Source organism: Engraulis encrasicolus, chromosome 7 (assembly GCF_034702125.1).
Source record: "Engraulis encrasicolus isolate BLACKSEA-1 chromosome 7, IST_EnEncr_1.0, whole genome shotgun sequence".
NCBI lineage: Eukaryota > Metazoa > Chordata > Actinopteri > Clupeiformes > Engraulidae > Engraulis > Engraulis encrasicolus.
In genome coordinates, this window is record NC_085863.1 from 46,583,437 (window position 1) to 46,605,035 (window position 21,599).

General features: G+C 43.5%; 1 protein-coding gene across 2 annotated transcripts in view; it reads right to left on the minus strand.

Annotated features, from left to right (window-relative positions):
• LOC134452992 (CAAX prenyl protease 2) overlaps positions 1 to 21,599 on the minus strand; it is a 53,480-nt gene that overhangs the window by 31,611 nt on the left and 270 nt on the right. The window contains exon 2 of one of the 2 annotated variants that reach the window (XM_063203725.1): positions 1,579 to 1,756. The exons of the other annotated variant lie outside the window; for it this stretch is intronic. The gene's annotated coding sequence lies outside the window, so the exon portion shown is untranslated. The remainder of the gene's footprint in view (positions 1 to 1,578; positions 1,757 to 21,599) is intronic. 2 annotated transcript variants of the gene reach the window in all.

Consider the following 21,599-nt stretch of genomic DNA (forward strand, 5'->3'; position numbering starts at 1 on the left):
ACAAGAGATATGAGGACATACGTAGTATCCACAGCCAACAGAGTATATGTCTCAGCACATTTGAATTAAATGGCAGCATTGACCTAGCCTGATTATCATTGACTCTCAAATGTCTTCGAGACTTGGTCTGACCAAGAGCATAACACATAACGTTTCCCAAACGGCACGGTTGTCCCGCCTGCCTAGATTTGCTACTGGTTGACTGGTGTCTGACAAAGAGGGTGGAGTTCCTGTTTTTTCCGGAGATCAGAAACGATATTTACATTGCTGTTGGCCTGACTAGAGGCATCGCTGAAGGTGTTGCGTCACTAGGAGGGTGTGACCTGGTTAGCAGTACTAACCACCTTTACTCTCATTCCCTGATAGTCCAGGAGTCCCCTGCCCTGCCCCGTACGAACCCTGATACGTATACCGGTATGTGGCAGCAGGGAAATTGGGGACAGAATGTGCAGGGGAACATGAGGACATACACAGGTCACATCGGGATACACATCTCTCTACGCATTTAAAATGATAGGACAGCATTGATGACACTGTAGACACGTAAATGTCTCCTGAGGACATACTGTAGGTGGCAGTGTGCGTTAAGATGTACAGGATACTGTATGTCTACAGCTACAGGCCATCAGAGGACATACTGTAAACAGCAAACAAGTCACACCAGGACACGTGTCTCCACGCATTTAAATTATATGACAGCATCGATACCGTTCGTATGATAATAATGTTAAGAGGTCATAGTGTAAAAGAGGTAGGCCTACGTCAGGACTAATACATGCCTACAGGTGATATGAGGTGATATACACAGCCAACAGGTTACAGCAGGACACGTGTCTCAGTGCATTTGAATTATGACTAAGAACAAATTGCCAATTGCCAAATTTCCAACAGCCAGATATACTGCACAGAACACTTGGTAATATAACCCAGCATAAGTAGATATGCCACATAGGGACACATGCTTCTCAGTGGTTTTGAATTTTACACTAATTTACACAGATGACCACATACAAATGTGTAATGTTAGACTGATTTCATACACAAAACTAAATGCTCAATGTGAGGGGAAAGTACTGATGCTGTAACCATTCAATTTTCATGTAGTTTAACTTACAAGTACCAAGTGATGCTAGTTTATAGTAGTAACCAGTGGGAGAAAAACATTCGCTTTAATGACAGAGCAGGATATGCATACAGAGCGTTCCTTACCTTTTTGATGACACAATTATATTTAATTAATCCGTTTTTCATTTTGCACCTAGGTATTACACCACTGTTGTTTTTAAAAGTTTGAGGTAAATACCAAATATCGTAGCCTCTTAGTGCAGATGGGGTCGCCGGCGGACCTATTCACTATTTGCTGAAAATGCTCAACAACATCATAACAACATTGCTATGACAGCACCGAGAGCCTTAAGTAATAGATTAAGACATAGCCATTAAAATGTTGGTGAGAGTAAGGTTATAACATAGGCTCTGCGCTAAGGGGTTAAATGAAAAAGCAGCAAACAATATATTCACTGACGACAATGTGTAATATAAATAGAAAATTAAATATAATCTCACAAAAGTTCTCACCTTGCTGTGTCTGTGCGTGTGTGTGTGTGGTGTATTCCCTCTGGGTCAAAGGGCACAGGACAGGGGTATTGTGTGGCTGCCAAGTCAGGCAGACATGCATCCGCACTGGAGGCGACCTCACACTGAAGGTGCTAAATGGCCCTGTCTGCCTGCTGGCCTGCCCGTCTGGCCTGCCTGCCTGTGTGTGGGGAGGGCATCATAATGAGTGTTAATCTGCGGTAAATTTAGATGCTTCTCAACCCCTCTCCACATCCCTCCCTACACGTTACATAACACTATCATACGTAATATTATGCATGCTATGACATAATACTAATAAACACATACATACATGAATGATGAATGAAGGTTGCGAGAGGGGTTCTTTAGATTTCATGCGTCAAATTGACTAACAATTTTAAAAAGACTTTTGAGTATCTGATTTTCAAAAGTTCACCGTAATGGATACAGTATGTCCAGATCTAAGAGCCACCGTATTTACAGGCACCAAATGTTCTGTTTCTCTTTTGTTCTCTCTGTCTCCCTCTCACTCACCCTTTTTCAGTTCCACTCAACCACTCGCTCTTACAATCACTCTCATGGTTTGCAAGAGGCCATTCAGCTTTCAAACAGGACTCTTGTATAGACTTTTGTCAATAATTGTTCTCTCTCTGGCTGGAATGCCTTTAACAGTACAAAAAGTCTCTGTTTCTCCAGTGCGATCTCTCTCTCTCTCTCTCTCTCTCTCTCTCTCTCTCTCTCTCTCTCTCTCTCTGTCTCTCTGTGTCTCTGTCTCTCTCTCTCTTTCTCTCTTTCTCCCTCTCTCTCTCTCTCGCTCTCTCTCCCTCTCTCTCGTGCTAATGTCTCTAACATGGTTATGGGGGGAGATTTGAGGACACTTGTACATGTTTTCAACATAAATAAAACAAGTTAAAGTGGCTTTTGTCTAAAGCACTCACTCCAACATCTAGGGTGCAGAACTTCCTAGCAGACATCCTAGTGTTTTATCATTCATTTCAGTGGGAGAAAACATCCCATTAACAGTGAATTGTGAACGACAAAAGCTTGAGTGACCATTTTAACAACGATTCATGTCTTGATCTGGCTGAACTTTGGGAGTTTGAACAGCATCTCTGTCTCCTATCCCTAGGGACTAGGGAGGGTGACAAAGAATGGGTGAATGGAAGGGAAAAAAAACATTGTGTAATTTCCTGTACAATGGAACTAGAGATGAACTACTTACAGTAAGAAGAACAATAAGTGAGGTTTTTGAGTATAAAAACAATACTGTTGTCGGTCAAGGCCCACCAAAGAACCTCCCAAATGCCTTCATGGATAGAGGATGTAAGATTATACTGTGGATAGAGCGGTATGTCGGCTCAGAGTCTTAGTCATTGGCCTGCTGCTGATTCTTTTAGACTTTTTAATGTCCAATTTCAACAACTTCAGTTGGACGTGTACACGGATAACACTAACCAATTATGAAGGCCATTACTCTCTTAAACAGCTTAATTCTCCTCTCTGCGTATTTCTCAAAGTCTCCTTAAAAGCCCCTGGAAGTGGTTTGGATTAGATTACTGCGTAATGCAAGAGTGTAGTCTCGGGTATTGATCAGGCGTGGAAGCGGCTACTCGGCAGGTGTGTCTTTAGTCTGGCCAGGGCCAAAGCCTCTGGAGAGGGTCAGAAGCCCTCCGCCTCGCTGTCTCTTCGTCCACAAACCCGGTTGAGGTGAACCACACAGCCCCCCAGTAGCACCACATCGGAGCTGGCAGAAAGGCTGTGAGACTGGGAGCATGGTCACAACAAGACCACATCTTTGAGGCAATGGAGAGTGGTGGGACCCAATGTACTGTACTGTTCACAAGTTGACATTCACATGTTGTCATTTCGTCATCTGTAACTTAACTGCAGACTATTTACATCTTAACGAACCACAGTGGTACACCTAATTCTTATAAAAAAGAAACCTATGACATGATTCGTATAGGCTATGGTTTGACCAGTCTCACAGTCCATACTATAAAAGTGGCAAATTTGTTTGTCTTTCCTTATACATGAGTAAGACACACATACCTGTATACACTCAAATCACGTGTAGCATTGGTCATATGGACATGAGGTGTATAGGGTAAAACAATGAGTTCTGCATGAAGACACTGGAAAGGGTTGTTATGCTCACTTGGATGAGGGGGGTGCCTGAGATCCTCACTTAAAGCCGGAGCACATACAGTACAGTGCTCCATCTAACCACTATCTTAATCTAATGACCACACACATTCTCAGACACGTACACTAATTGATGAAATTAGCTGGAAGCGCACGGCGGGGTGTAGCACTACAACACAGGCTGAAGGGAACACATGGGGGGATAATTACTGAAAGTGTTATCTCTAACCTCACTAACATGCTTACACACAGAAACCAGCATGAAATATATACTTTGTATAGGGCCTACATACAGTATGGTAACTTTCATTTGGGTCTACAGCTCCAGGCCTTTTTATTAGAATACCATGAAAAAGTTGATTTATTTCCATAATTCCATCAATAATGTTAAACTGTCATGGATTGTAGATTCATGGCCCAGTTTTTTAACTATTCCAATCATTAAATTGTTTATGTTTACACATTTTGGTCTTCCAGCTCAAACAAACAATGAATTGGGGAATTCGCATCATTAGAATATTGTAATAAAATCACAATTTTCTTCATCAAAATTTGTTTCACATCAGTGCACATCAAATCAGTTGAACTTTGGTACTTTCTACACAACATGCAATGTTCAATACTTGGTTAGGACTCTCTCTGTCTTAATATTATTAATAATAACGGCCATGATGCGTTTAACATTGAAGTCAATGGCAGAAACAGTGCATGGGAGTAATGGAAGGCCAGATATCCTTGATGCTTTGCCGTCAGCTGTTTTTGTATAGCTGACCTGGTGTCACTCTTCAATATACCCTGTAGATTTCCATGCCACGTTTTGGCGCTAACTCACCAGTTTAATTCTAAATAACCAGAAATGAAACCCCATTGAAAATGAATGGGGTTTTATTTCTGTTGAGTTAGAATTAAACTGGTGAGTTAACACCAAAATGTGGCATGGAAATCTGCAGGGTATATTGAAGAGTGAAGTGTGGGGCACCAGGTCAACAAACAAGAACAGCTGACAGCAAAGCATCAAGGATATCTGGGCTTCCATAACTCCCATGCACTGTTTTTGCCATTGACTTCAATGTTAAACGCATCATGGCCATTATGAAGACAGAGAATGTCCTAACCAAGTATTGACCATTGCATGTCATGTAGGAAGTACCAAATTTCAACTGATTTAATGTGACCCGAATTTTGATGAAGAAAAAAATGATTTTATAACAATATTCTAATAATGCGAATTCCCCAATTCATGGGTTTTTTGAGCTGGAAGTCCAACGTATATATATATATAAAAAAAATAATGCTTGGAATAGTTAAAAAACTGGGCCATGAATATACAATCCATGACAGTTTAACATTATTGATGGAATTATGGAAATAAATCAACTTTTTCATGGTATTCTAATAAAAAGGCCTGGAGCAAATGACAGGAGATGTGTCAGGCACATGAATGACACATATTACTGATGTTTATGGCTGTTGTCATAACGTGTCATTCGGTTATAATAATGTCAGGTTGACATTGTTTGATTGTCATGACATTCCAAAAACCAAATGACACATAGTGGCAACAGTCATAAATATCAATAATGTGTCATTAATGTTCCTGACATGCGTCACATCATTCTCATGATGGTTACTTGATACCCAGAGGCAAGCAGGGCATTTGCCCCTGGGCCCAGGGCCCTTTAGCATTGTTGATGGTTTAGCATTGTTGGTTTAGCATTGTTGATTGGCCTACACCAATGCCACACCATTGTTTTGATATTCTGATGGGGGTCCAATCAGTGTTTCGCCCAGGGGCCCTGTATGCAATTGTTCCACCACTGTTGATTCCCTTATATACAGTATATATAGTCCCCTCCAAAGTCTTAATAAGTGTTCATATAATGGTCCTAAAGATGGTCAGAAGTTCAAAAATAATCTTTAGAATTCACTACCACTGAAATAATAGATTTCATTACACTGATATGAGTCAAACGCATGGGATTTCACACCGTCGCTTCAGACTTTTCATCAGTGGAAAGATGACATTTCAGAGATGCCTTGCAACTTTACTGTAAGTCCACTGCCTGGTTGTGCACAGAAGATGACGTTATACATCACTGAGCCTTTTGTTTACTTTTATGGTGGCACTCATCTTTGGGCAGATGGGAAAAAAATGCAGACGTCTGCTCACTTATCAGTTTCCTGACTCAGAAACACTTGCATCATCAAAAAGGCTTAATTGAAGAAGCACTGTTAATGGAACATGAGTTCGAAACGTTGACTTTTTCGCACATACACCTCTTCATTCCCCTCCAGCTCTCTGTTGACACATCTCGCTCTACTCGACCCTCTTTTTACATGCAATACAACTGGTAATTATTTGCCCCCTCTCCATTAGTGCAATCAATGTCATGTTTTTGGGGAAGAGTGGAGTGCGGCTTGCTTTTTGGGTCATTAAACATGACTACGCTCTTTGTTGTTTTCATCTCAACTTTGTTCTGCTGCGAAGCCCACCTGATCGACACAGGGGGATGTAAGGACTACATACCACAATCTACACCCTTAGGACTGCAACTGGGGACATATTAAGGATTTGGCAAACGCAAGAACGTCTGGAGTGCTGCAAGTAAGTACAGTAGGAGGGAATGGTCATTAGCTCTGGTTAATGTGATTGTCATGTCTGGTGATGCATGCTCAACCAAAACTACACCAGTGCACTTGTCTGCTTCGAAAAAGTTTCATTATTTTACTTAAAAATATGCGATGGTTCAAGAACAATACGTAATGCATATGTTATTTAGAATCTTTACTGTCCCAATGGGGAATTTTTAAAAAATCTTATTTTTAAGTTGTCTTTTATGTTTCTAAATGGTCTTAAGCTCTGAACTATTTTAATGGTCTCAAGTCCCTTAGTTTGATGATTTTAATGGTTCTTTTGGTGTATGTGGCGACTGGCGAGTCTGAAACAAACGCACATCATTGCACTGTATATTTCTACTACTGTATCTCCTTGTCGTGTTATGACTCTTTTGTATTGCTTTCAAGATAATTATGAACGTCAAATATTTATTTCATCAGGTGTTGTGACTGAAGCCGAGGCAAGCTGGTGATATTCATCTTTCATATTCACAAGTAAATCTAGAATTGTTCCTTTTGAAAGTGCACACACAAAAATCACAATTACACAACATACAGTACATTATACAAGGTGTGTGTTTCCTTTTGAAACAGATTACGATAGATTATGATGGGTTATTTTGGACGACTATCTACAAACTAAGAATAGCAGAGATCCTTGTTAAGACACCTGAGGGACCACTACAGGAACACAAACATGCCTCGAACGATTTACACACTCTCAATATATTGACCCGAGTCTGTTGTTACTGCACCATCAATCTGTTTTGTATTATCAATTAATGTCAGCCAGGAAAAGAACGATCGGCCAAAACCTAATTCACTTTGTTTCGCTGCCGCTGTCCCTTGATAAGCCGCTCAGTCAAAACCGATCACGGAAAAAACTCTGACGGATCATATTGGAAATTAGTCAGGAAGGTAAGGGGACTGTAAAGTGATCAATAGACGCTGTTTTGGTCTGTCACCACTGCATAGTCGCAGAAGTGCACTCGTCGTCATCGCATGGTGCCGAGGGGCCAGTTAGATCATGACAGGGAGCAGACATTGCAACTAATCGCATGGCTCAGTATCAAATCCTGAATGAAATATTTAAATTGACCCGATGATGATTTGCAGGGCTTATTCCTCCCATATCCAGATTATGGTTGCATTTTTTTTTCCACAGACATTTTCATGTTGATGTATTTGTGTCCATCCCTCCTCCTCATTCTTCCTCTTTTCTGTATAATCAGATATGTTTTTTATGACCCTTTTCTGGCTGCTGTGGTGTATCTCAGGTTTGCCTCTGTCACCGTGCCCAGTCAGAGGGCCTGATTTACAGCCTCTGCTCCGTCTGGGTTGTAAGACTCCTATTTCATAGCTCTTGGACCCGCTTGGCTTTAGTGGGGGGGAGTTGGGGAGGCAACGTGAGTCGGAGGCTCTCAAGAAATTGCATCGGTGACGGCTGGGGGGTTGCTGGGGGGGATGGGGGGGATTAACGTCCAACCGTAAAACAAATCAAACAACGCTGGCATCGCATTTGGCCTTGCCGTGACGGCTGACAAAAAGACGCAGGCGCAGCCAGAAATCTGGAAAACACGCAAGCACGGTTGCACGCACGCACGCACGCATACACACACAAACAGTAGGACACACCTGGGAGGGATGCTTAGTCATAACCATTCACACTCGAGTTCATGAGTCCACAAAATGGGTATGATCACGGATACAGAACTTAAGAAAATAAAGCACATTATATACAGTATATCAAATCAATGTTATATTAGTTGAATTTGTAAATCTATCGTACATTTAAAGGACTGCTTTTGAGAAACCAGATCCACTTTAAATAATGCAGTGTTGCGACTGCAGTTTTTGCCTTATGGACTGCTCACTTCTGAGAACGTGCATGATTTACCCGTCATGAACACATGGGATATATATATATATATATATTTTTTTTAAGTATTTTTTGGGGGCTTTTCAGCCTTTATTGTGTTTTTGTGAGACAGGATAGTGAAGGAGAAACAGGAAGTGAGCTGGGAAAGAGAGATGGGGAAGGATCGGCAAAGGACCCGGACCGGGAATCGAACCCGGGTCGGCCGAGTGGTAAACGTGTGCCCTACCATATCAGCCATGGTAGGGCCCACATGGGATATTTTAAATGCATACATTGGCATAGTACCTTGACCTCATGCTCATGTTCAAATATAGATCACAAGTACATATGTCTCGTGTGTGTGTGTGTGCGTGTGCGTGTATTTGAATACATTTGAACAAAAATAATTATAATTGTGACCGTTAATGTTTGTTTGGGAATCTCTTTTGTACCACAGTAAAGCAACCAATTTTAGCACGCAGGGTCTTTGCACGTACAGTACCCTATCGTCATTGGCACAGTGTTGTGTGCCCTTTAGCATCCATTGGCAAAAGACGGGGACGAGCTATGGCATTTTGATGATGAACTGCCTGTCATTATGCAGCGCAGCGGGTACAATACCCATGTGGCCTCCCAATCATCTGCACTGTAAACCCAGACATCAAATGTACTTACCAAGACTAATTAAAATGCACTAAAAAATAGAAGTTTGATGGCATTTCTGAAGAATACTGAGTATTGACAACTTATTTGAGGAAATAGTTGTTCAGATGAATATGTTTTAGTTGAATGGATTAAATTCATAAGTTTTGGTTATGACCCCGCCTCTTTTTCTTCAGGCTGCACCAACTGGCCTCTACCCAGATGTGGGCAGTTGAATGTATTCCTGCAGTGTGTTTCATGTTAACAGATCGTTTCAAATTTCAACTGACAATATGGCCACACTGCAGCATCCAATTTTAAATCAGATGCTGTGTTCCATTACTCACCCTCTGTACTGTGTACCTTGTTTGAGTGCAGTGAAGTACCCTTTCCACCCTCCGCAATTCACGAGGCGAGTACATTCCGATTCCCGTTCTGTCTGATACACTTAACGGAAATGACGGTTGGTCGCGTGACATCCGAGTTTACCAACCGCCAATATGCAATTCAACACGGAAGGCACTGTTCCTTATGCTAACACTTTTTAAAGTTACCCCTGCCTCTAATACACATGGCGATTGTCTTTGGAATCAAAACTATGCTGGTAACACAGAGATTCAACCGTTTGACAGATCTGACACTCAACTACGTCACAAACATGGCGGCCGTTGAGTGCGAAAAGTGTACAGTAACACCACACTTCGAAAAATGGCCGTTTTGGGGGCGTTATCCGGGTAATTTACAGTACACTTTACCCTCACGATTAGAAATGGAATGCCCTGCGTACCCAAACACAGTGCGGAAAGGGCGTTAAGTACGGGTAATGGAACACAGCAACAGAATATTGCCACCTAGTAAAATTAGGCTATCTTGTGAAGTGCCATTGCACAATTGAAAGTCAAATGCTGCATGACATAATTGACATTGCCTACCATCAACCAGGAACAATGGTAGTGCCCAATCAACCTGTCAATTAGTACCTGCCCTCACTTGAGTACATAGGACTGTTACAAGTTCATTGAATTACTACCTGCAGCTGCCACATGCCTGATTACTCTGGTCACATGGTTAACTTTCACCTCTATAAAAACTCAGACTGTCACAATGCTTGAGTTGCTTGCCTAAATGACTGGTTCGCTGGCTCTCTGTCCGGCTTGTTGGTTAGTGAGCTAACTGACCGACCAACTGACTGTTTGTTGGCCAGCTGGTTGGCTGGCTAACTGACTCTTTTGGTTGACTGTATGGCTGGTTTGTTAGCTGGCTAGCCATACAACTGACTTTTTTGTTGGTTAGTTGGCTGACTAACTGAGTGTTAGTTGGTTAGCCGGCTCGTTGGCTGGCTAGCTGACAACTGACTCTTTTGGTTGGCTGGTGGACTGGTTTGTTGGCTGGCTAGGTATTTAGTTGGTAGTGAGTATTGTGGTAGCAGGTATCCTTTTTGGTGTGTTGCTTACTTGACATTTCAGGATTGTCTAATTATGCTCAACTAGAGTATTCTATGCACACTGGTTAATGTATTATCATCCAGGAGATTACAATAATTAAATGGTAATAATATTGCACATACTGCAGAAACTTGAATTTCTCAGTGGTTATGGATAGTTTGGTCTATTAATACAAGAGAGCAGTGTGATGGACTGGTTCCATGCCACAGTTGTCTCAGTCATGGTGAGGAATGGGAGGTGCCACAATAACATGGTAGCTACCTCTTTTGTGGTGATGAATGGAGGGGCGGGATCATGGTAGTGTGGGTAGGGTGACAGTAACTAACTGTGGTGTGGCCACAGTAAACTACTGTGGGAAGATCACAGTAAACTGTGAGGATGGCCACAGTAAACTACTGTGAAATGAATGCAATTAGTAGCCAGTAATTCCCTGTGACATCACGGGAATATTTTTTACTGTGTACTTATCTAGCTAATTGGTTACAATTTTGTGAATGTAACTTCATATTTTATGTGAAATAACTATACGAAACATTTGATATTACAGAAGACTTTCAGTTTGATCAACTTAAAATTTAATACATTTAACTGCAAATTTTAAATAAAATAATTCATTACAGTTAATCTTACGAATGATGGTAAGTTTAATCGACTGGGAATTTAGTACATTAAACTGGGAATTTTGCATACAATAACTATAGATAACAGTTACTACTGTGGAAGATGGTAGGTTTAATCAATTTGGACTTAAGTACATTTAACTTAAACTTTTACATATAATGAGTATATACAACAGTTGAGGTCACAAAAGATTGTAAGTTTAATCATTCATAATTACTTAGTTTTTCTAGGGCAACCACTTTTCTGGGTTTTTGTAAGTAAACTCAACTTATAAGGTTTTACAGTGTGGGGTTCATGAGGGCATTAACGCTATAAAATGGCAGAGGTGTTACACAGGGGGAAAATGGCCCTCATTGGCACAGCACGGACTTGGACGTTGTGTGTGTCTGTGTGTGTGTGTGTGCCACTCTGCTTGCCCACTAGGGGTAAGGGCTTGTTTGTGTATGTGTGTGTGTGTGTGTGTGTGTGTGTGTGTGTGTGTGTGTGTGTGTGCTACTCTGCTTGCCCACTAGGGGTAAGGGCTTGGGAGTTCATCTAGGGACCTAAAGCTTGTTGGCACACCGTGGCCCTTGATGCCCCTGAGCAGTCACTCACTCCCTCTTGGCTCGCCACAGTTGTCCCGGCCGAATTGCTCTGCTTTGAAGTGGCGGCCGCCGGCAACTTGACACAGCTCAGCCCACAGATGGCCTTGTTGCTGCACTGACTGCGCAGTGCAGCGAGCGGTCCAGCTGACTGGGGTTAAGATGCTTTTTTGTAAACGATAACAAAATCTATTTGCAGATAAATGCATTCCTCCATCAGGTCAGGGAGGCCGCTATACTTGGATATCCGATGCAGCCCCCCCCCACCCCCCCCAAGTCCTCTGCCATCTTGAAAGAGGTTGTAAAAGTTCCCCAAAAAAGCACACTCTGCCCAGCCACATCTTCACGCGACACACGCAACTCCAAACCGTGCCTTAAAGGGACACGCTACCCATTTGCATTAGGCTTTCCATTGCTAGACACCCAGTCAAACTTTTGAATGGTCGTGCAACACTCTCTCTCCGTATTCACCTCTTAACACTTCCTCCTACAATGATGTAAAAATCGTCATTTTGCATCATTGTAGGAGGAAGTGTAAGATAGGTGGATTTCTGTTGAGACTACCCACCCTTTCAACCCCACCCATAGGGGGTTGGACCTAATGTGTTAACAGACCTATCACAGATCAGTGTGCCAGTGCTTTTGAAATCACTGGCATTGAGGCTCCAGTAAGTCAATAGCCCCATACGACTTCTGTTGCTGTCGATCAACATTGACGAAGCACGTGAGCGAGAACTTGTTGTCACGGTGTGGGTGTTATTAAATACAGCGCATTTAAAGTCGGCCACAAATATGAAGGAGACGATGAGCTCGCACCGGTTTGCTCTACTAACACACCACGTGTGAGGAGTGGGGGACAGGCAGTGAGGAGGAGCTGAAGTGGGGACCTGCGCAAACTTGTGTAGAGGTGTGAGACAAGACCCATATACACACGTGAGTGAGTTGTTGACCAACCAGTTCATGGGCGCGTGACCTCGGAGGCAGTCCGCCGACGAGCGTTGAAGGGGATAAGCAACTGCAGAGGTTGCAAGATCTGACTGCAGCCGCATTCATCCCGCGATAGTTTTACACCATGTGACATGTCACCTCGTCAACGCAACGTCGACGAAATTTCGAAGTTTGACAGGAAATCTAACCGTCATGCAGCATTTTCATCCAGGATACATTGCTGTCTGCATGCGCATGTCTGCGTTGATGTCATGTCGAACGTACTTACTGGCAGAGCTGCCTGGGTGTGGCCTGTGGAACTTGAGCATTGCAATGCATTGTGGGGATTGTTGTCACAAATCCACAAGCACTAAAAAGTCATTTTCTGCCTTTTCTCGGCCAAGAAGGCACCAAATTAGAAAGTTATGCTACTATTCTACTACATATATGTATATATATACTTTAAAGTACGGTACTTGCATGTGCAGGTCTCTCTCTGGCTCTTGGTAGAGAGAAATTATTAGTTGCAGGGCTTGACATGAACTTTATCAATCACCGGCCCCTGTGGCTAGTGTCCTCCTGAGTCATGCCGCTAGATTACTAGCTACAAATGTAATTTTTTTTGCTTTATCCTGAAACTGTATATCTAGCCTCAGAGGTAAGAAATTGAGAACATAGCTTTCCACAAGGAAATAAAAAAATAGAAACTGAGTAACTGAGCTTTTTCTTGAACTTAAATACAAACAATTGATACACAAGGGGCAAACAACAGAATATAGGCTACCCTCATATGACATACCTAGGAATAACCTATCTGTCAAAGTGGCTGGTGACACTGAAATCAGTATCAACCACAGCCAAGTTTTACCAGCATTTGGCCAGTTGGCAGTGCCAGTGTCAAGCCCTGGTTGACACATCATGATGGGATGTTGCAGCAATGTAACAGAGTTGTTGGAGTGAAAATCTGTGACTGCCATTTCACGCCAGTCCATGTGCTCTCTATAAAGGAGCACCTGTTGTGTCAGTCTCTGCACGGCTTAAGTCAACCACTGTGCCGTCAAACGCTAGTGTGCTTCAAGAGATCGCCAGGTGTGCCTTGGGAAATCATAACGAATGACTGTATATTGTGAATATAGGCCATAGGGTTTCATTTTCTGTCAACATTTTCAATTGGTAGTGTGCCTTGAGGATACAAGATTAAAAAAGTCTGCCTCAGCATTTTGTCTGAATGGATATCCTGCACCAGAACTGAACATCTCGTCATGAATAGCATCTAATGCCCATGCATTAATTAGTAATTGGTGGTTGATATGCTGGAATGAATATGCTTCGTATGCCTCTTTTCCACTGTCGGTTTTCTGGTAGGCCTACAGCTTAACACAGTGTGACTCAGCCGCCACTTTTTGTTATTTGATTGAGCCGTGTCGTGGCCAATTGAAAGGCAAAAAGAGGTGGCCGAGACGCGCTGTGTCTAGCTGTAGTCCTACCAGAAATCCGGCAGTGGAAAAGAGGCATTAGATAGTCCAATAAAAACAAAGAAACAAACAAAAACCCCATACAATAGTGGCACTTGCTGTCATTGCCCCACTCTGACATGTGCTACTGCTGAAACGTCACTGACCCGAATACAGAATCAGGGCAATAAAGCTATACCAACATTAGCGGGAAGCCAAACAAGATTGCGCACACGCACATCTAATAGTCCACCTGACTTCATATGCTTTATGTAAAAAGCATTGGCCTGAAATATGCTGAGTGGGGCATACTTTTAGGAAGGGCCAGGTAGGGAAAAAAGCCACAACAAAAGACCTTGGCCTTCACAATTACGGTATGACTGTGTCCTGATGATCAACTGCAAGTGAGCTGTCATGTCTACTTTCCAAGGCTGCGTGGTGTACATGAGTTACATCCTTCTTTAACCTCATTACACACATTACTGTATGTGAGGGGCACAAAAGTGCTGACTGTTGTTGGTCGCGGTGGTGGTGGATGCAAGGGCTGGAGCTGGAGCTGGAGCTGGCTTGTGGGAGGCTTCAGGGCTGGACTGGCTATCTGGCAGACTGGGCATTTCCCGATGGGCCCTGCACCCTCGTGGGCACCTATTTTCAGAAATGTAAAAAAAAACCTGACTCACCCACCGGTGAGTTAGTTCTGTGCCGTTATTTATGAGGGGCCCCTTTCAGCCACATGTGCCCGGGTTCTATTTCTCCCCCAGCCCAGCCCTGGGAGGCTTGTTGAGATGAGAGGCGTCTTCTTGGCATATTTAGTCTGCACAGTATAAGTGGCACAGGACCAGGACAAAAAAGAGAGAGTGCCGAGGAGCATCAGTAAATTACACTGGGCACGCTCCGTGGATTTGTGAAGGGGGGGAGGAGGGAAGGAGGGAGGGGTGTCATCAGGAATAGGAAGTGCTCTGTTTAAATGAAGGAGCTACTTTGCGCCTTCATATTTCCATTTCCAGTTGGCTCTGGCTTGTCCATTCCGGTTTCTTCTGGCTACTGTTTTTTTTTTTTTTTGTCCCCCCGTGAGTAAATACATAAGCAGGTGATCTGATAAAGTGTGGCAGCGGGAGGTTGGGAGATAAGAAGAAATGTGAGGGAGCCGCCTGATTTATGACGTGTGCACCTGTCTGTCTAATGGAGGTCAGCTCTGCACTGCACGCGCCCCTCACATGGCCTCCGGCTGGCCCGCATGTCACGGCCAGGGAAGGCAAGGGGGTGGGGGGGGTTGGTGGACGACAACAAAGGGGTCTGTTGTACTGGCCCTGGGAAACAGGTGGCCGAGCATTGGATCTTCAGTACATTACATGTGATGGGCAGGGGGGCCCTTTCAGATGACTTGGTCCTGGGCCAGCCTAAGCTGTTAGTGGCCCGCACTACACGCCACGACTATGGCCCTCGTTTATACTTGGAGCTAAGGCTGCGTGATTGGACTGCCTCATTGTTCATTCTCTGAGTTAACACCTATTTCGTTTAGGTCTGGAAGTTGAGGGAAGGAAGGGAGGGAGGATGAGGGGGGTGTTGGGTAGATCAAAGCTTTGGAAATAAAACAAGCAACACACACACACACACACCATGGAACTTTTTCTGTTAATAAAATCAAGGCGAGTCAAGATTTTATTGACGCATCATATACTCAAAGCATGGTGAGCCAAAATACAGTATTTCACCGTAAAACACAGAGACAATTAGCCTTCTTAACACATCTGAAGCAGGAAAAGTACAAATCGGAAAAGGCTTATCACTGTAAGTCGTTTACATTTGTGTGTAATCGAGTTCTGAGTTTGTGTTGCCATCCTCCATGAGCTGTAACTACACCAACTCCAGAGAGGAGCTGATTTCAATAGATCCATGCACCATGCTTCTTGGTTCTGGTCTTCACTTGGTACAGTGCAATTCCATTCAACTGTGTCACAGGAGAGACTTACATTCAGTCTGCACATAAAATGTCTTTCAACCTTATGCATAACTGTAGTTGTTCAGGATCATTATGTCGACTTCTCAGTCTACAATAGCCCTGCCCTAACATGTTTCATAGTCCATGTGGAAACTCAGACATTATTATTTTTTTTTTTTAATCCCAAAATTGGACATCACAGACAAAATGTCAGGTGGGCTTTGGTTGGTTTAGTTTATGGTTTATTGTTATGATTATTATATTGTAACTCAAATCTTAGAGCCTTCTGATTGGGGTGGACCCGACGAGCAGGTCAGCAAGCAGGTGACAAGCCCATTCCTACTCTATCCGTGGCTATGCCTATGGTGTAGATATGTCTTAAACCTTCAAGCCTTCTGTCGAAAAAAGTAATTATACTGCAATAACACAGTCATCGAAGCCTGCCATATGCAATTTTATTAAAAACATTTTTTTATTCAATTTAAAAAGGTCAACTTTCTATTTTAGGTCAATTCTTTATTTTATGTTTTTGAATGAAAAAAACTCAATCTTTTATTGTCTCCTTTTTGATTTTCAATCTTGATATACAGTATTGAAGCTAAAGCTGCTGGAGCTGTGAGATGTAGAGGCAGGGATGCCTGCAGCTGTGGCTTGGGGAGAGTATTTCATTCAAGTCTCTGTTTTTGCAGAGCACAGCAACGTGGCGATATTGATCTATAAATAATGTAGCAGGATTGATGTATTCAGTACTTAGATATGTATTAACCATACTACTGCCCTGTCAGGTTGACGGGAAGTTAATATCATGCGATCTGAGTTGCAGTCAACGCTGCTGCTACTTCGCTTACTAGGAATTTGGTTTGCAGATGTATTGTTTTATATGGGAAAGCTGAAAAATAAAAAAACGGGGGGTGGGGGGGTATGTGAGAGCATGCCTGTGTGAGTGAATCAGATAGAAAAAAAGAGAGTGAACAAGAAGAGAGAGATGACATTTGAAAGTAAGATGAGAGAAACAGCACATTAAGTAAGAAGTAAAAGGAGAGAGAGAGAGAGAGAGAGAGAGAGAGAGAGAGAGAGAGAGAGAGAGAGAGAGAGAGAGAGAGATGTAAGACGACCAAGAAATGGATGTAAGACGACCAAGAGCAAGAGACCAAGAGAGTGAGAAGGAAGAGAGTGTGATAACAGATGGAGGGGGAGGTGGAGAAAAAAGAGGGAGTAAAAATAAGGGAGGAAGAAAGAAAGGAAGAAAGACAGAGAGAGGGAGGGAATGAGAGAGAGAGCATGTGTGTGAGAGAACATTTGTGTGTGTGTGAGAGAGAGAAGATGAATGTGAGAAGAGAGAGAGAGAGAGAGAGAGAGAGAGAGAGAGAGAGAGAGAGAGAGAGAGAGAGAGAGAGAGAGGGAGAGAGAGAGAGAGAGCATGTGAGAGGGCAAGAACACATTAAACAGGTAATGATTTCATCTAAGTGGGTGTGTCAGGGTGATCAGTACCTCACACCACATTCCCCTGGGATCAGGTGAACACACACGCACACACAAACACACACACACACACACACACATACTTATATGCACACCTTTGCGGACACAGGAAAATGCAAACACACACACACACACACACACACACACAGACACACACACACACACACACACACACACATGCACACACACACACGCACACACACACACACTTGTATGCACACTTTTGTGGACACAGGAAAAATGCAAACACTCACACACACACACACACACACACACACACACACACACACACACACACACACACACACACACACACACACACACACACACACACACACACACTGCTTGATCCCCATAGTAGCAGCTGTAGCAGTAGCAGCCGGCTCAGCACAACTCTCCTGGCAGCAATACGAGCATCGCCCCCAATGAAGCAACACAGCAGAGTCGGCAGTGAACGAGTCAGAGCAGAGGGATCAGAGAGTGAGAGAGGGAGGGCGAGCAAAGAGATAGGAGGGAGAGGGAGAGGGGGGAGTAAAGGCGAGACAGAGAAGGGTGGAGAGAGAAAGAAGTACAAGGAGGGAAGTACAAGGAGAGAGAGAGACAGAGGGAGTAAAGAGCGAGAGGAGACAAGTTAGGGGAGCAGAGAGAGGAAGTATGTAGAAAGAGAGAGAGAGAGAGGGAAGGAGGGAGAGAGACAGAGGGAGTACAGGGAGTAGGGAGAGAAGGAGGGAGAGAGCGATATAGGTGGAGTACATGCAGTAGAGAGGGAAGGAGGGAGTAAAAGAGAGAAAGAGAGAGAGAAGGAAGAAGGGAGAGAGGGAGCGGCACAGATCAGCAGTACTCTTATAAAACTGTCAGGACGAATGCACACCACCGCCAGCACAGTGCAGCCCTCCACTACAGTGGGGACTGGGGAGAAGTCTATACAGAAGTACCAGGGAGTGCCAGGCATAGAGAGAGAAAGAGAAAGAGACAGAGAAAGAGGGAGTGAGAGAAAAAATATTAAGAGAGAGTGGATGAGTAAGAGAGAGTGAAGGGAGGAGAGAAAGTGGGAGGTAAGGGAGAGAAAGATGAGATTGGTGAAATATGTCAAAGTGTTCCAGATAAATATTTAGAGAGACTTAGGCAGCTCCATAAGACAAGGGTGTGGTGCCGGAAGAGTTAAGTTGTTTAAAATGCTCCATACGCGTCTACATGAAACCCCACCAATAAAACATCATTAGGGTCAGCCAGTGGTTCAGTCAAGTGCAATAAACAGAAGCAATTCTTATTTATTTATTTATTTAAATAATTAATTAATGATTTTTTCATTTGTTGTGCAAAGAGAGTGTTATGTCACCATGTTCAAGTTGTGTTCTTCAAAGTCAGCAACAGGATGAATATTTTCGCCCAGAGAGCAGAGACGATCGACCGCAAAGACAGACCGTTTCCCATTGTCCTTATTTGAAGCGTTTTGAATGATTTTTATATGGGCACAGTTTGCTGTTATGAAGTATGAAGCAGAGTACAAGTAGTTGATGCTGGAGTTATTAGAGCTGGTGTGGGGGTGTCGAGGCACCAATACTAACAAACCCACTACTACTACTGCTCCAGATATCTGCATCGCATCAGCCCCTCCCTCCCTCTTCCTTTCTCTTTCTCTCTTTCTTCAGCCTTGCCTTGTCTCTATCGCTCTGCATCCCATATGTTCCTCTGTGGTCACTCGCACACACAGACATGTGTGCTCACACACATGCACGTACACACACACGCACGCACGCACACACACACACACACACGGGAGCGTGCATGCACACTTGTTCACAATCACAGGCACAAGTCACATATGCAAACGTACATTACAATACAGTACACGCGCACAGAAATGAATAGACACATAAACAAACATCATAAACCAATCTGGACAGAGTGACAGACACACACTCACACGGATACACCGATATGTTGTCTTGATGAAGTATCCTCCTTATTCCAGACGCTGAAATGTAGCGTAACCCTCCTCTGGCTCACACACACCCACCCTCGGAGGTATGTGTGCCTGCACACACACACACACACACACACGCACACACACACACACACACACACATACACATACTCTGTCCCACACTCACTCACTCTCTCTCTCTCACACACAAACAAACGCAGACTCTCACACACAGATACAGTACATACGCACATACAGACTCTCTCGCTCTCTCATCCATACTCCCCGACTGCTACTGTAGTACTGGCAGTTTGAGGATCTCTGCAGCTACCAAATGGCTGGATTGACTGGACCGTTAACCCACTGACTGAGGTAGGTACAGAAGTACTGTATTGCTCACTGTACTGTCTACCGGCTACTGTATGCACGGAACTACTACTTCTTAATTCCCCGGGAAATTAGTGATAAACGCTTTGTGGAAAGATTGCCTGAGGTTTCTGGCATGAGCTGTTATTGAGCGCAGCCTGGGACTGTAAGTACAAATGTTTGCAAGAAACAAAATGACTGTACCTGCTACCGTTTCATTCATACATTCACTTTTGCTTTTGGCCTTTAGAAAGACTGTGCAACCGTTGACTAGAGTGTTACATGTTCAACCTTATGATTTACGGTGGACAGGAGAAGGACATTGAATTGTGTCTGGTTATTATTAGTGCAAAGAGATGCATGCGTGTATATAATGTGTGTTTCACCTGACGACCAGTCCACAGTGATATTTTGGCTCATGGCATTCTAGATTTGCAACGGATATGTATGAATAAGTGCCCAGGTGTTGCACACATTTATAAAACATGTCTCCTTGGAAACAATCATACAAACAAACAGCTGCTTGTGCATGTTAAAATGAACACACACGCACATACAAAAACACACACACACACACACACGCACATACAAACACACACACACACACACACATACAGTTACTTAAGCACATAGACACACACTCTCTCTCTCACGCACATACACACACACACACACACATACAGTTACTGATACACACACACACAAATCAGTAGAACCCAATACACCCAATCACACACTTTCAATCAGACTCTCAGGGGCACTTTGCAAACACGACTGGCTTATAATGACATCCAAGTCGGGCATCCAGACCAGTCAGCCGGAGATGGCATTTCAGCCTCTAAGGTTACCGTGGCAGGCATAGCCTTCCACATGCCTTCCCCTCATAAGCAAGGCACGCTATAGCTACCCAGCCTGAGCCTATCATCCCCTACCGCTCCCGTCCCGTCCTGTCCGGTCCCATCTCGCCAACCCCCTGGGAGGGAACTGGCATCTAGATATAAAACTGTCAGCCTTGACTGAGGACACCATATTGAGCTTAAGTACCTTAGCACGATTTCCATTCGACCACCGGCTGATTCTCGAGTCCCGTTTTTTTGCTCACACAGCTAATAGTCACTCACTCACACAAGTTCGCACATACCACTCCACAGAAAGACTGCTTATTTTCCAATATTTTCCAATATGGAGTAGATTTGACTTTTTGTCAGCACAGAAAGCTAATTCAAACAACTGTTAACAGAGACGGCGCCCATGTTATTTTAATTCCAACAGTTGTACCTCTCCCCTCATTTACTCCTGTTTATCTTCCTTCATCTCCAAATAACCTCCCAACACACACACACACGCAGGCAGGCAGGCAGGCAAGCAGTGTTTGTACTTTCACTCACATGCTATTTCTGCATACGACATATGGATAATGACCAGAGCAAATAACAGCCGGACAGATTGCACTGCTCCGGCCACGGCACATGGACATGAATGAATAGGCAGCATGTGGCCGTTGTGGCTCGATGACAAGTCGACAAGCCCTCACTCAGTACCTGTGCACATGGCTGATGAGCCTGTTACACGTCCCCAAAAGATACTGTTTCTGTCACTGCCATTAAAGTGTCATCGCACATCAGATTGCTGGTGAGATCTATTTAGCATTACCTCAAAAGCAGGGGGAAGCTCTTACAAACAAACAAACCACTGGGAGGACAATGTTGCGTCATGTCTCGCATTGTGTACACAAACGAGTAGGCTAGCTGAGGGAATTACCTGGATTTTTATACCTCCAATATCTTTTTATCTGTAACTGCTTCTCCAAATACAAAAGCAGCAAACCTAGTGTTGCTGGCAATCATTTCTCTGGTTCTCTATTTCAAAATATTGCGCATGCACAGGTCTCCCACAGAATTTTGAAATAAATGAGTAAAACCGAGAAATCAATGTGAACATCACTTGGTCTGGTTGACTTTGGAGTAGCAATTTTAGATAAAAATAAAATTTTAAAAAGCCAGAGAATTTTCTTA